The sequence below is a fragment of the Leptosomus discolor genome, chromosome 2 (assembly GCF_034619465.1).
Source record: "Leptosomus discolor isolate bLepDis1 chromosome 2, bLepDis1.hap2, whole genome shotgun sequence".
In the NCBI taxonomy this organism is placed as follows: Eukaryota; Metazoa; Chordata; class Aves; order Leptosomiformes; family Leptosomidae; genus Leptosomus; species Leptosomus discolor.
Window position 1 is genome coordinate 12,746,991 of NC_141392.1, and position 17,069 is coordinate 12,764,059.

Below are 17,069 nucleotides of genomic sequence, written 5' to 3' on the forward strand. Positions count from 1 at the left end.
CACCAATAAATAGTTAGATGCTTTTCCAGGTGGGAAGAAGTGCGATGTAGGCTAAAGGAAGGACAATTGTCTGCTACATACTAGCTAAAAGCAAGTAAATATGTGTGTTAGTACAACTGTTAGCCTGTAAAACATGATGAGCTGCTCTCTTTCTCAAGGTGTTCTTGTATTGAACAGTAGTGGTTAAAATTTTAGTCTGGACTTGCACAGCAGGATCAGGAAGAATAACACTTTTCCCCTTGTAGTTAATTTACTTTCTGAAAGCCATCCTATTCCAGCTAAGACTGTCTCAGATGGATTTTTTTTTTTTTTTTTTTTTTTTAAGAGAAACAGTTAGAAATAGCCTTTGATGTTAGTAAGAGATTAGCATCTAAGTTTTTGGCCTTTTGGTTCTGTGGGAACAAATCTGCAGATAGTTTCACAGTTGTAGCTTTTACTAGAGATGTGCTTTTCTCCCTTTTCTGCAATTGTGTGGGATTCTGATGTGTTTTGCTGGACCAGTAACCAGAGCCTAGAGAAAGCCAAGTATAATTAAAGAAAAGACATTACTTCATTTGGACATCTTTACTGTGGATGTTTCATAGCAACGATGCAAACTGTGTAAATTCAAGCCTCACTTGTTGGACAGGAATTTGATGGTAATCATGGTGCCGGTTATTCTCCCTTACCTGCAGGGATCCTTAGTCAAAACCAATTGTCCATCTGAAATCAGTAATTCAATATGCTCAGATACTGTGGGTACAGAAGTATTAATTTAATATTTAGATAAATAAGTGAAAAGTATAAATCAGTCTGAGTAGCAAAAAGAATTCCAATCTTGAGAATTCCAAAATCCATCAAGGCAAAGGTGCTTTGTTGTTGGTTTTTTTTTTTTTTTCTTAATATTTTGAATGTAACTACATTTTTTTCCTTTCACAAAACTTGTTATTCTTTTCTATAAAATGTATGTTTATGTTCTGGTGTCCAGTGTTAAGACTATATGGTTAAAGATGACATTATTTGAAAATGTTAATGATGTTTCTTATTTGTCAGAATGTCATGAGGATGCCTGAAATTTTAACCAAATGGAAAAATTTGGTACACGCTCTTGGGTCCTATCTTGTTTCAGATAGCCAGGCCCCAATTGTTACTTCTAAATAATTGCTTCCTTGCTATCACCACCTTTTGCTGTATAGATTTTTCATCTTGCTTCCACTCTCCAGGCATATAATTTGAATGAAATGCTTGGCACTTGTGGGTCTAACCAATAAAGTCTTTTCTGTCACTGGGGTTAGTTGTACAACTTATTTTAGTACAGGAAAGTTTTCTTTTGGGTAAAGATAAATACTTGAAGGATCAGATTGCTTTTATTACATGTTGGCACTTTGTTAACCTGTGAAAACTTTCACCATCTGGAGAGACTGCATAGGAAGGAAATTCCCTCCTCTTACCTACAGCTGCTGTTTCTTCTTGTCCAAATTCAGGATGTTTTAGTTGTCTTTTTTCCTCTTCAACCCCAAAGATTAGCTATAGTGAGGATTATTTGTTCACCTGTAATTTTTGTAGATTTTCATTTTGAAATTATACCATTGGATCATATATTAATAATAAGTTGCTCAGTTTACCTGCATTCTTTGGGTAGCGTGGCACAAAACAGTTTTTGGGGAAAACATGGATGGAAGAATGACCTTGGTTCACAGGTCTTTGAGGCTTTTAGCTGTGTGATGCATCACAGCAAACAAATTATTGTGGAACCAGCATGGTGCTTGCCATCCACTGTTCTGACCACTTTGCTGTTGTGCTATTTTGTCTGTCTTGTTTATTTAGATCACAGACTTTTTGAAGCAAGTGTTTTGGGTCATAATGGTAACAATATGATCAAGTATCCCAAATGCCTGTATTGCTCAGTTTAACTGATGACATGTTAGAGAGGTAACTTAAAATATACAGTTAAAATTGCTATTTTTTATTTTCTAGCTCTGCAATAAAGAAAAATTTCTGCATCAAAATTCTCTCAGATTAAGGATCTGTGCCACTAATTTACATAATCTTGTTCTATGTGGTATTTGAATACTGTTTAAAAAAAACCACAACCCCCCCCAACAAACTAACTTAAAAAGGCTGAAACTTTTTTCAAATTAGTGGTGGATCTTTTAATATTGCTCTATAATCTTTTAGTTAAATAAGATAAAGCAATGTCAGAGCTATTAAAGCCTCTAACTTTGGCTTTTAAGTAGGTAACATTCTCTATAGGAAATAACTTTAGTAATTTTGATGGCTTAATCTTTGATTAGATATTGTTGGCACCCACTCTAAAGTCATGTTGGCAGTCTGAATGTAGTCTTAGATTTGGACATAAATATGCTGAAACACACTTGATGTTGCAAAATGCTTTTAGAAATCTGCCAGCATTGTGGTTTTCATGGTTTTGTTGCACCACAGATTGATAAAACTAATTCTGATCAGAAAAGCACAGGTTATTTGCAAAAACCCCAGCATCTGGGCTTTTGATAAACAACCATGATTGCTGCTTGGAGAAATGGGTGCAGGAAAATATGTTTGCTAGAGTTCAGGAAGTGTTAGGGCACCGACAGCTATGGCAGTGCTCCTGGTGAAGGCAAAGAAACTTTTGCTCTCTGGCTTGCTCTGTTCTTTCTCTGATATGAGAAAGGGTGTTGGATGTGAAAGGAGATATATTAAGGGCTGTAAACCTTGCGCCACACATTGGACAATGTAATTGGAAAGTGTAATTCAACAGCCTGAGAAAGTAGAACTCCTCTGATCATATATGTCTGTCTGCTGTCTGGTTAAGAACCAGCCAGAGAAAATGTGCTTACCAGAACAAGAATCAGTTATCTGATTCACTGCTCCGTTATAGATCCTTGAGACTGAGAAATTTCTAATTTTTGTCTGTCTCATGGTATTTGTTGAGCTTCAGCTGAGCCCTGAAGTGGTATTTTCTTAGGCTACATAAAGGTGTAATTTAGGTTTGCATTTGCCTGAGATACTCTATCTTGCTGTGAGATGATTTGTAGATAATTTGTGTGAATCTGACAGATTCTTATTAATATATTTTTCATCCTAGTAAATAGCTGTTAAGTCTGTACTTGTAAGCATTGCATGCTCTCGTCTGAACTTTTGACTGCTAATTAGTCATTGCTGTTAAATTGTTGAGAATTTTCACGTCTACAGGCAAATATGAAACGTGGGTTTGATTGTTCAAGTAAACTGATAGTCCCTTTTGTCCACTATAGGTCAGTGAAGACTTAGAGAAGTCATTATTCTGTACTCTTTGCTCTGTGTTTTTATCTTGCAATCTTCAAGCTATGCTTTTCTTATGATTGGGTAAAACACATGGTAACCAGTGTGGTTCTGCAGCAATAATTAGAGAAGAAGTGAGTCAGTGCCATCAGAAATGCACTCACAGTATAACTGAGCAGTTGCTACTAGAAGAACATTTATCTCAAAATGGTGTTAGATAAGAGTGAAGATACTTAAATGCAAGAATTAAAGATTTCATTGCTAGATGTCTTGTAAAATATATATAAATATAAACCTATTATATAAATATAATAGATTTATAGGTGCCTCTGAAGCTGCAGTATTATCAGTAGAGTGATTTTTGTACATCTGGCATAAAAAGGGAAAAAAAAGTATCCTACTAAACCAGTTGACTTTGGGTTTGTGTACAGGGTAAGATACCAACATTTCCTTCTTTCTTTTTATTTTCATTCACTTATTTGCAGCAGAGACGAATGTTTGCATGGAGTGCTTCACTGGTGGGGTGAGAAGCCTGAATTGCATGTTCAAGTATACAGTATCAATTTGGGACTTTGTGCAGTAGATTTTTGCAGTATGAAGGAACATGAGTGTGTTGCGGAGACCAAGGCTTGTGCTCCATTTTAAAGGGTGGAGTTGCAGGAATTGCAGGTGGCAGATACCTAGTCTTGGAGCTTGATGTATTAGAGCTTACAACAGAAATGGTCATTTGATATCTTAAGTTCAGCTTTTTTGTTTTACTGAAATAGTGATGTGTAAAGAAGGCAGGAATATAGTTCCTTCAAGCACAATAGGAGTGGTGTGTTACCACTTTTTTCTTTTCCCCCCATCTTTTCTGTTTGATAGTTAGAGCACCTCAACCTTGCTGGTTGTCTAATATTTCCTCATGAGTGGTAACTTATAAGAACTAGAGATAATCACTCTTTCAGTAATATGCTGAAAATAAGAGATCAGATTTAGAATAAATGAATTTAGAGATATGATTCATAAAACATAATGAAGCAGTCAAAATTATTTGTCAGTCGAGACAATGATTTGTAATACATTGGCTTCCACATTAGAGATGTCCTTTCTCCAGGTTCTGGCTGGCTGACCAAGTCCTGCGCTCTGCAGCCATGATACGGCAAGAGAGGTAGAAATCAAAGAAAGAAACATGAGGATTTAACCCTAGAACTAGCAATAAAACAGAGATGGCTGATAGGATGGGAGCCATATTCAGCTCTCGTTAGCATCAAGAAGTTTTGTATTTGACTTTGAGAGAAACTAGCCCATCATGTTTGAGTGGGTAGCTTTACACCGTGGTGCTTTGTGAACCCTATGTTTGAATGCATTTGCGTATGTATGAATATATAAAGTTACCCATCATGAAAGCAGCCTGCTGGTCTTGGGCATGTGGGAGTTCCCTGCCAGCCAGGATGCATGCAGCAGTGAGCAGTGTGCCTTTGCTGAGGATATGTGCTGTGGTATGTTTCAGAAGGGCAATATGTCATGGCAGCTTGCCACTGGCTGGCCCTGCGCTCCTACAACTGTAAGATGGTTCATGTGCTGGATGTAAAGACAGAACTACTCCATTCTCATCCTTGTCCAGAAAGTTCAGGATTTGTCGAAAGATAGATTTTTATGTTCTACTTAAAGCACCCATCTCTAGTGATGGGATAGAGGAATGAAGTATTGAAAGCTGTTGGAAGACGTGAAAGATTACCAGATGCTTGTTAGAACAGCATGTTGCTAAGTAGTCACACAGAGAGAGGATGGAAACTTCAGCTGCAGTCCTCTGTGAAAATGCCCCCACAGAGATCTGCTTATTAACTCACACCAAAAAAATCATAGCAGGAGAAGCTGAAAAAGCAGCTGGGATGGTGAATGCTTTATTGGTGAGGGACCACTGGACACAGAATAGTCCAAAGGGTGTTCTGACTCTGGGGATATTATGCCTTTCCCTGGCATATAGCCTTTGGAGAAATTGTAAACAGAAGACACCTACCGTAAGCATCAAAGATGGGATGTTCCTCTGAGTTGTCTGGAAGCCCAAGTGGGCATTCTTCATCCTGTGCTGGCTGCTTTCTCCAGCACTCTCTTTCCCCGTCTTTTTCTAACATCCTTTTCATCTCAGGTTCATCTACACCCACCTTTCTTATCTCCTTTTCTGTTTGTCCTCCCTCTGAACTCACCTGGAAAAATAACTGCAAAACTAGCAGAACACCTCTCCAGGGAAGGCTGCAGCCTGCATTTGGGTGAGGAAGGGGCTTTGAGACAGCAAGTGGCACCGTTTGGAACTGCTTCTTTTTATCATGAAGCATTTTAAAACCTTAGTTTTGGGGCTAGTACAGTTGCGAGCTCCTAGTAACAAATCTGTCACATAGTATATTGCATATGGCACTACCATTAACACTATAGCTAAATACTAAATCACAAAGGAATTTCTAGGGAAATTAAAATCTGAAGGTTACAGAGAGAAAAGCAGATTTGACAGTATTTGACAGTATTGATGCATACAGTTAGTAAATCTATACATGAGTCAGATGGAATCATATCCCATCATGAACATTTAAAAACAATGCATGTGTGATATGTGGTGTAGTTAAAATGCTGGGTCCTGAGCCTACAAATAACTGCAGGCATATGCCTGACTTGAGGAGCATGAGGAGGTTCTCTGTGGGTCGGGACCTTGGAGAACTCTGGTGGAAAAGGGATGATTTTGAGGCTAGGAGAAGATAAGACATACCTGGTCTTACAGCTGGATTCAGTATTTGTGAGTTCAGCGATGTCTGACCTCAGAATTTTCCACTCTTCTGTTTTCAGTCTATTCAGAGGCATATGCTTCTGAAGTCTTTCTGTAGTCATGACATTTTGGGCTTCCTGTGAAGCACTCTGTGGTCACATTAATACAAATCGCTTTAAAAATGCTGGAAAAAATGGTATTTAAAAAATGTACCTTCAATCTGGGAAATACCACCCGGGTGCAGCATAAAGGTAGTTTTACTGAAACTACCTCTAGGTTACTTGGCTATATATTCTTTAGTATTTCTTCAAATCAATACCATTCTAGTTTTCTTTCTTACACATTAGATTCTGATGAGTTTATTTTGATACTGCTAAAGTCCTCTGCCAATCCTTGTCTTTTCATATACATATCAAAATTCTGTTTTTCGTAGAAATTGTATGTTTCTATCAATTCTTTGGCTTTCAGTGTCCTGAAAGCATGTAAGTACAGAAATCAGCTATTGTGTACTTCACCAATGGCTCAGTTGCTACCCACGCTTACTGTATTTTGGACACTTTCCACTGAAGTCCCACTCAAAACTGGTGACTTGGTGCACAGATGCTGAGTTCAGACCTTTGTGCTGCTTTGAGTGCTGCATATACTGTCCCAGCTGACTATGCAGATAAGTTTCAAGTCCAACTTAGTAAGGTAATTCTGCACTGGAAGGTTTTGGAGATTTTCTCACACCTGTTCTAATAGCGGAGTGATTTAGCTCCTGGTAGCTGTGTTGTAGGGCAGCCACAGGTGTTCCCATAACTTACCTCAGCTTGCTCAGAGCTAATGGGAGCTAAAATTACTGGAACAGCGAAAGCTTTCCAGAAGGATATGTCTTGTTGCATGCAAGAATATGAAGATTTCCTGGTATTTGGCTACAATACCATGGCTCAGCCATGTGGCAGGAAGAACAGTATAACATAATCTGTGTAAAACAAAGTTCTTTATTTGTGAACTGCACAAATAATGTATTTTTAAAGATATGAACTTATATTTACACATATGTATTTGCATCAAGGTCTTTTAAACATATATATATATATGTGTGTGTGTGTGTGTGTATGTTGGCATCTCTACAAGCAGTTTATGGCTTTATCTTTTAATAGTCACTTATTGTTCCCACCTCCAGACAAGTAAATGTATGTTAACAACTTTTTATTCATGCAGAGATTTCTTTTCAAATTAATGCAAAGAGGAGAGAGTCTGACCAGCTGTGAGAAATCAGATATCTCATATATAAATTGTGTACCTAAGATCTCCTTCTGGGTGTTGAGTGTTACTTCACATGTAGCTGATATACATTGGTAATTGTATGTATTTATCTCTGGGATGCAAAGGTACAAACGAGTCCCTTAACGAGTATATAAGTAGACACTAATTTAAAACCTCTGGTGTCTGCAGTTCCAGTCTGAACTGGGGTAACAGATAATTTCACAGACAAATGGCTGCACCAAGGCTATGTGACCTAGTTGCTTGTGGTGTTGATATGGTGACACCTTTGGTCCTCTCCTCTTTGCCCTGATACTTCCCCACCTGGTGGGAGGGGGTCTGCAGCACTTCGTGCTCTGCAGTTTTGTTCGTTGTGAAGCTCTTGACTGACAGGTAAGCTTGACTGTCAGGGGAGACATTTGATTTGGGCAATAGCAGGAGTGATCTTGGATGAATATTATCAGTCTGTTTGAGAATAGTACTGGTTTATGTAATATCTCTAAGGAATTTCTTGGGAATTTTTGAAGCCCTGAGCAGCGTTCTAGTTTATGCAGGTCTAATCTCTGGTACAAAAAATCTAGGTGAACCTGCTTGGGCAGGGGAGTTGGACTAGATGATCTCCAGAGGCCCCTTCCAACCCCTGCCATTCTGTGATTCTGTGAAAACTAAATATATCCAGCTTTTATAAGATACTTTCTTAGGAACTTTGCAGAGGATTGGTATTGCGGTCAGAGCCTCTGGCTGAGCTCTGGATCCTGGTCTCATTTTTGGTCAGACAGGTTTTAATGGAGCTAGATTCTGTGGAACTCAAGAGTTTGTCAGCCTTCTCCAAAGAAGGTGTTTGTGGTAGGAGCGTGGGAGCAAATAAAGGAAAGCTAATTCAGTAACAATGGGTGAAAAAACCCCTTCTTTCTACTATTCATGTTCTCCTTGTTTTGAGCCTCCTTAGATGGGACATCTCACGTCACTTGGCTAAAAGATGCAGTTTCCTCCTTCGTGTCAGAAGATAACAAGCAGCACAGGGGTTAGTGGTAGGTGAAGCCAGAAACAGTTATGCGAAGAGTAAAACCAGGGAATGGCAAGTGACCAGGCCGATCCTTTGTGCCTGCTTAGAAATACAGTGGGGACAAAAAGGACACTCATGTGGCTTCTCTGAAGAAAAGGAATGGAGTTAGCAGTGAGTCTGGTTTTCTTTTTGTGCACGAACAACATGGAGGAATTTTAAATAGCTGATTTTGTTCATCAGGGAGCTCTTACACGAAGAAGTTGCATTATAATTTATATTCTTAATTAACTTTATTACATGACTGTCCAAAGGCCAGGGTATATATCCAGATTTGAGCTCTGAATTTTTTGATGTATGACAATAATTTTGCAAGGAGATCTTTGTTCTCAAACCAGCTTGAGAGTGGTAGCAGTTAAAATGAGTGAGATAGTAAAAGGGAAACATTAGCCACTTCGAAATGTGCAGCTTTTTTTGTCCAATACTAAAAATTTGATTTGAACTTCCTTCACTCTTATATTGCTTGCCCGGTTTCTCCTAGTCTTCCATGGTTGCTACAGGCAGGCCTGCATCCTAAAATACTGATGCCAAATAAGGAAACAGATTAACTTTTTTTTTTTTGTTGTTGACAAAATGCTGCTGTGTGCAAAGATGATATATTGACTGGAGAAAAGTTCTGGTTTTGAGGATATTTTTTTTGTGGAATCCTGTATTTCCTAGCCTAAATTGTTCAATTGAGTGTTCCGTTTGTGTGGTAGTTTCAAGATTCTCAGTTCATCAAAATTATGATGACAGTGCTGTAAGAAAGACCGGTTGTGCACTAGATGCTTATTAGGACTCTGTAGTTTAACCAAGAGTTTCTGAGCACAGGGTGGTATGGCACAGCTGAGGTACACAATGTAGTTTTTGGCTGAAGAGGGTGGCACTGAAAAGCTCTATGCCAGCTTCTGTTAAATGCAGATTGTATTTCTCCACTGCAGACATCAGATTTATAATTCTGCACCCCCCCACACCCCCCCACACCCCCCAGTTCTACTGATATATGAAAATGAGCATCTGGAGGCTATTGTTCATGACAGAAGAAGTAGCATCAAGTGGCTTAGTCATATGCAGTAGATTTATTTTTTTTAAGATGTGCAGGGAAAGAATTGTGGTATATAGAGCCAGTTAGTCTCTGTAGTATTGAATACGCTTATTTCCAGTTTGCAGTCTGTTCTTTGCCTGGAGAATTGGGAGGGCATTAGCTATTTTGAGATGGTTAAATGTATACTTAAAATGGTTATACCTTTTTTTTTTTTTGTCAATACACATCTGAAAGTATACTTAGTTTCAAAGGTAGAATTTTTTTTTTAGAGATATCTGGAAAGTTGTTATACTGTTCTTGTAGCTGATTTGCATTTTTAATTGGCAAAAATCTTCTCAAGATAAGGAAGGTGATTCATGTGTTTCATGATCAACATCTTATGATGTCCAAGTACTTAAGCATCTCATCAAAATAGATAACCAGAAATTTCACTTCCAAAACGCTTTCTGGTACATGTTTTTTTGAGGGTTGTTATGCACCCATGTTGAGGATTCTGATTTTAAAAATTTGATTCCTTTTTTTCACCTCCAGAGATATGAGACTGGCTCTTTGAATGCAAACTCATGATTTGGTCTATTTTCATTATTGTCTGCATGTATTTCTAACCTGTATGTACAGATCCTGAAGGCAGAAGTGTTTAAGGCACAGTCTTAATATCTTTTTGGAAGGGCGTATCTTCTATACTTAAATACACTAATATGCATTCATGAAAATAACTGTTACTGTATTTCTGGAGCACTTTGATTTAGTATGAGCTAATGTCTGGAACAGTTTTCTTGAACTGAGTAACAAGAAGGAAAGATGCATCTCTTGCATCTAACTATTTTTTTTGTATGTGTATGCTGCATGAATATAATAAGACACGAAAGGAATAGGTTACTGTTACATAGAATCTTTGTATATTCTCTGTGTTTCCTGAGCATGGCTGCATGTGAGTCCTGTATCTACCCATTTTCACAATGGCTATTCCCATTAGAGACAGCTTTGGATCATTTAGCTCCACTTCTGTGACTTCCTCTAGAAGGCATATATAACGATTGTGTTCTAGTACAAAAATACAATTTGGGAACAATATTTCTTTTGAGAACAAGTTTAATCTGGAGGCATTTCATTAACCATTTATTTCTGTTCAAAACTTTCTATCTATTTTGACCCTTCTGAACTGTAGAATTAAGAGTAAATTAAATTTACGTAAAATTGTTTAGAAAAAATATTTCTAGTCTGATTATGAATAATTTTAATGTATTTTAATGTATGTAATACTGTAGTGATCTAAATTGCCAACAGTCCCATCCGGAAGAACTGTTATTGCCATTCATTCACTTAAAATTCTTGCAGTATGGGATGTTCTCCTTTTTTTGGTGTTGTGGCAGTACTCTTGTTATGCTCTGAATACTGAAGTACTACTTTAGATTGATTTCAGTAACTATAGTATGGAAAACCCTTAGGTCCCAGAGTTTGATCCTTTTGATTGGAGTTTATGTTGGACTGCAGAAACACATGCAGTTATTTTTGTGGTCTTACTGGGCGGCGGGGGGATGTGTGTGGAATACGTGGTGCATAAGTTGTTTGACTTCAACACCTCGGATGCGGAAGGGATTTCATTAATGTCTTAGTAGCCAGTTGAGAGCCTAAAGCGTTTTTTTTTTTGGTGTGGAAAAATTTAAAATGCCAGATGACAACTATCGTAACATTTGTACATGATCACTTAAAGAAGGGAATCAAAAGACTTACACTAATGAATCCGAGTCTTTGGGAATATGAATAGACATAGGAAAATTTAGCTTTCATCTGTATGTAAACATAAAGGATTAATTCAATGGTTGTTTTCTGAGCAAGAGTCACAGAGCTATGCTGAAAAAACAAAATGGCAACAAACAATTTATTTCCCATTTTTATGTTGACAGATGAAGCTGTAAGATACCAAACAGATACAGGTTGCTCTTACAAATATTCCCGGTCCCAGAAAAGAAGTCCTGGTTAAAGCAAGCTAAAAATAGTTAGGCTTCAGTTTATAATTACTTGCTGCAAAAGTAATTGTTATAATCAGAGGATTATGGTGTTCTCTTGGTTGAATAGTGTTCAGTAGAATCAGACAATTGTAGTGTAAACAAATTAATTTAGGTTTTGAGTGGGATTTTTCTAAAACATTCACTGTTTTCCCAGTTATTGTCTCAGGTTCTGTTCTTTTTGCATGAGGAAGATGAGATCATGTAAGCAAAAGCAGTTGGAGTTACAAAATGTTTTGAGTAGTGATATTTCTGTGATAATTCCATATAAACTAAACAGGAGACAATTTTGTTTACGTATTTGGACAAAAATTAGCTATTCTAATTTCCTTGTTCAAGCTGAGTGTAAAGAAAGTAATATGGATTGGGGAAAGTACATACAATTTTGTTGCTTTGTTTTCTCTATTTGTGATTGTTATGCAGGCTTCTGTAAAATTAGCTATTATTACTTGCCAAAAAATTTGAAGAAACTAATTTGCAGCATTTAGTTTCTTGTAAGCCCTTCAGCGTAGACAGTCTTGGTAATGTTGGTGTGATTTTCAGGATCATATATTCCTAAATAAAACCTGAAACCTGTGGAGGGTGTAGATAAAAGTATGCTGAGTAATACTTTTGTATTAACCTAGACTTCTGGTGTCTGGGTTTTCACATTTTCCCATCAGGGTGGTATGTGAAATAAACACAAATACCTGTTCAGGATGGAAATGCTTACAAACAACAAATTAGTAAATATTTGTGTGAACAAAAGCTATGTATGTAAATGTTCTAAGTGTCTTAAAAGCCCAAAGGAATAGAAACATGGTTAAACTTAATACCAGTTCAGCTCTTCAGAGGCAGTTTATGAACACTGCTGCAAAATATTTGTAAAAAAACTTATAAATATTTTCTGGCAAATATTATTTGCTGTGTGAAAGGGCAAAATACATTTAAAGAAAACGAGTGCAGATTTCTTTCTCTATACAGGATTTTTTCCTGAAATGTAGCCTAAGGAATTTTAAATTCCATGCATATTTACTATTTTAAACTGAAGTGACTAATACGGAATTCACAGCAGCTAAAACATTGATGAAACTTTCCCTATAATAAAGGATGAGTCTGAGCTCCTATTTGCTTATTTCTGGTAGTGATGGAGTAGTAGTGACCTTTAGTGAGGCTAATTAACACACGTTCTTTTCTGCAATGCGTTTCAGGATGCTATAATAACAATAGAAAAATGAATATCAATATATGCTATCTGCTAAAATACTATTATGGATATTACTCTTCTTACCTTCATCTTACTGTTTTAATTTTTAAGGTTGAATAAGGTTATGGGATATACTTTAATGTAACTGTCCTCGTACCAGGAATAGCCCTATTTAAAAGTCATTAAGATTTACTGTCCTTAGCTTGCATAACTGCTGTGCTCTCCATATCTCTATATGCTTTCATGTTTTAGGGGAAGAGAAACAGTATTTTTTTATTCAGGATATGGTTTTCCTTGTCTTTCAGTTCAAAGAGATATTGTGCTTTTGAAGAAAAGGGAGCTATTGCTTTTACAAGATGTACTGACACTCAAGGAGAAACAGAGAAAAAAATAGATGCTTCTGTGTTTTAAAACTGGCGTACAGGTGAATGTGTTTGTTCAAAGTAGGAACTAGATCAAACCTGCATCCATTAAACCTAAAACTTTTCTATTGAAAAACACCAATATGCACTCCTCAAAGGTGATGCTCTTTCCTTTTCCAACTCCATTTTACTGTTTGGCAGTGGTAATGCAACCCAGGACTTTGTTTGCTTCAGATATGCTTCCATGTGGGCTGTCAGACACCAAAGGATGGAGAAACAGAAGAGCTTGACCCTGCAGAGTGTGAAATGCCCTCAAGTAGTTTAGATTTAAGTAGGACAGCAGGCTGATAGTCTCCACAAGGATCTAAGGTCAGGGAATACCTGGAGGTCTTTTGGAAAGCCAGGGAAGAGACAGATCATGTCTTTTGCCTCACATCCATGACGGAGAGGAGCATTAAATGTTTGAGCTGATGATCTGAGCTTTTTAGATTACAGATTCTCAAGTTATTTTCCTTTTGATTTTCCCTTTGCTTAATAAATAAATAATTTTTTACTCTTAGCTGATGTGCTTGGTCTAATTAAGACTGTATTTCATAAAAGATTTCAGGAGACTATACATATCCCATAGTCCAAGCAAGACTCTGAGCTGTGTTTGTAGAGCCAGATACCTTTATTCTTTGCTATAGATTGCTATCTCTAGACTTCTGTCTTTGCCAAAGGGTCAAGTGAGAATCTCCAGAGTGACAGCTTACCAAGGGGCTTGGGTGAAGGCATGGAGTTGTACTGAGGGTTGGTAGGATGCTGGTGAGCCACAGAGTGCTCATCTTCCACTGCCTTCTGCAGAAGCACTCACTGCAGAGGACAAACCCACACACCTGCCTAGTTATAAGTCACTAAAAATTGAAAACTGTGGAAGCAGAAGTTAGTTCTTGTTCCTTTGAAGGATTTAAAATATTTTTGTATTCTCATAATTGCACTTTCTTCAGTTGCTTGGATAATGACATTATAACAGAAGATTTTCGATATATACAGTGAAATTCTGGGAAATTAAAGAGCCGATGACAGCATGATTTCCAGGATTGATTTCTGCCGCATCACGACAGTGTTGAAAATCAACTGAAAATATGTTAAGAATTTTATTTGAAGAAGTATATATGTTCATTCACCTTCACACATGTATATGCTGACAGAATGAGCATGCTTTCAGGTATTTAAATGTTACCTGAATAGAGATAAATTTAAACATTTTTAAAGTTAAACATGTTACTTGCTTTGCTTATTCAGGAATATAACACTTAAGTAGCTAGAAGCCAAAATGTGAAGTCAGTAGAAGCTATTTATGCATGGTGGTCCATTTTTTCTGTTTTTTGAGAGTTCATGCTAGTCCTAATTGTGAAGATTGCTCCAGGAAAAAAAAAAAAAGAGAAATAGGAGAATGACCTCACATTTTCAGGTACCTGATGGTGAGCCTCACTGACAAAAAAATTTCTAATTTTCTTTTTAAAGAAGATAATACTATGAATAAAAAAATCTTCAGAGTGCTTTCTTTTTAACCTTGAGTCCTTTAAGGAAATTGTATTTCTTAATATGCTGGTATATGTTAGGACTAACTGCACCAAGAGGCATTTTTATTAGCAATAAAATGCTCATAAAATACTCATCTATTTGATATTATGTGCAAAATAAAGTGTATGTGTGTGTGTGTATATATATATATTTTTTTTTTTTTCTCTTGAAGAGCCCTCCTTCTTACCTGTCTTACTAAGATTAAGCAATTGTGTACTTATATATGTGCAAAGGAGGAGGTTCTCTTTCCTGGCAGTCTCCTTGCCTCTTATCTCCCCTGGACTACTCTCTCTTCTCCAGAATTTCTTTGCCTGTCTCTGATTCAGGGTGAATGAGCTGGATATATGGGCTGTGTATGTGTAGCTTATAAGCAGAAATAGATACAAGACATACAGAAAAAAACTTGATGAGGCAAAATATTTGCATTTTTGAACACTGACTCTGGTGAAAGGTCTCCTGGTGAGATAGGGTGCATGAAGAAAAGTTTAAAGACACAAAGAAAATTGTAGCTTACCTAATAGGTCGTGGTACCTGCATTCAGTTTGGCCAGTTTTATTAGCTTAACATGATCCAAGGTCCTAGTCTGCTGATTGTAGGATTTCTAGTTCTTGTTTTAAATCTGTGACTTCACTGAAACCAGGGTGCATTTACAGAATACCTGTGCTGGCACGGAACATGTTTCACAAGAGAAACCGGCTGTCCTCACCTCTGAGAACAGCGGTGCTCCTAGAGAGAAAGGGCAAGTGCTGGAGACTTGACGTATTTTAGCTGTTCACATCTCATTTGTTGCTTTAAGTCTCCCATAGTTTTAATTTGCTAACACTTTTGCTTCCCTACAAATTTTATTATTTGTAGGGAAGACAGAAATGTGTACTGTCAAGGTGGTTTTCACCTCTGCTGGAAAGCATGCTGCTTGCTTTGTGCTTGGGATGGAGAGGCCAGCAAGAGCTTGCTTTACCCAGCCCCAAGAATTGTTTTATTTGTAAACAAAAAACCCCCTTTTTTTTTTCCGATTACTTATATGGAACAAAAATGAAAGGTACTAAAAGGAAGTCCCTAAACTCTCTAGAAAAAACTTATTTCAGACTTCCGTTTAAGTTGCAGTATCAGAAAAATTATTCATAGGTTGTTTTTGTCAGTACATCTAAAATTCACAATCCCTGTTTTTCTGTGGATTACCTGGATCAATGTATTTTATCTACACATTGATATCGTTCGTGACTTTGGTGCAGAACAAGTGTCCTTTTGTCACAGTTGATACATGTTTACACTTGACAAGAATATGTGGGTAGTAAAAGTTTCATGATATTGTGAACCTATTAATTTCTTACTTTAAAGTACATTATGTTTTTGCTAGCTGTGTTAGCCAGACATCTTGCTCCCATGGGGCAATCTTGCTTAAGGAAAAAAGCAAGTGGGAGTTTTTGGGTTTTGGAGCTGAATCAATTTTGCTAGAATAAGAATTAGAGGTAAAATGAATGCAAGCGTTAACAACAACAACAAAAAAAGGAAATAATTTAAAAAGGGACAGAAGTCCTGCTATGATGAGAAGTAGGTGCTCTTCACTGGGCAATGTGACAGCTGAATGAAATGAAGAACCTGTACTGGGAGGCAGAGCTATCTGAACTGATGTTTAAGCTTTTAAAAGTCTTTTAACAATTATTAGCCAGTTCCTTGAGAAATTGCCTTAGCAACTGAATGTGAGTTATTGAATATTGCAACAGCTTCTGTATCCATACAGATACTTTCCTTACAATGCTCTTTAACCTCTCCAGCACAGCATTTTGACTTGAAGGAAACTTACTTTATATGAATATTTATAGCCTGTTCTTTTAAAAGAAGTTTTATTGATTTGATTACTGCTCCCACAGAACACAGATGAAAAGAAGCCGCTGAAAGGAGATCAGCCTCTGTCTTGTCAATTCTTGAATATTACACACTTTATTAATGTCAGTCTGTGTTTTCCTGTTATTATTTATAGTTGAAAAAGAGAGATATTGTAATTGAGAGGTTTTTTAAATAAAATGTCTTTTTTTCAGGCTTGAGACAGAACATTATAACCTTCAAAATAATATATATTCATAGAATCATTAGGTTGGAAGAGACCTCTAAGATCATCAAGTCCAACCATCAACCTAACACCACCATGCCCACTAAATCATGTCCAGAAGCGCTACATCAATATGTTTTTTGAACACCTCCGGGGATGGTGACTCCACCACTTCCCTGGGCAGCCTGTTTCAATGTTAGACCACTCTTTCAGTAAAGAAACTTTTCCTAATGTCCAATCTAAACCTCTCCTGGTGCAACTTGAGGCCATGTCCTCTCATCCTATCACTTGGGAGAGGAGACCAACACCCACCTCACTACAACCTCCTCTCAGGTAGTTGTAGAGAGCAAAAGACATTAAAAAAAATAAATTAACAGTAAAAAAATATTGACATTTCTGTGACACAGAATTATGGATTAATGCTAAAAATCAGAATTCACTAGGTTGGAATCCAGGTAATACCAAAGGGAGTGCTGTGTTGAGCAATGATACTAAGTAAAGAGCAGTACTTTGTGACAACATGGTTCCCAAACCACTGACTAAACCGAAAAGAATTGGCTTCTAGAAGCTATAGTGAGTGATAA

General features: G+C 37.2%; 1 protein-coding gene across 1 annotated transcript in view; it reads left to right on the forward strand.

Annotated features, from left to right (window-relative positions):
* Positions 1 to 17,069, forward strand: part of KCNK2 (potassium two pore domain channel subfamily K member 2) — a 77,500-nt gene that overhangs the window by 26,788 nt on the left and 33,643 nt on the right. The gene's annotated exons all lie outside the window — the stretch shown is intronic.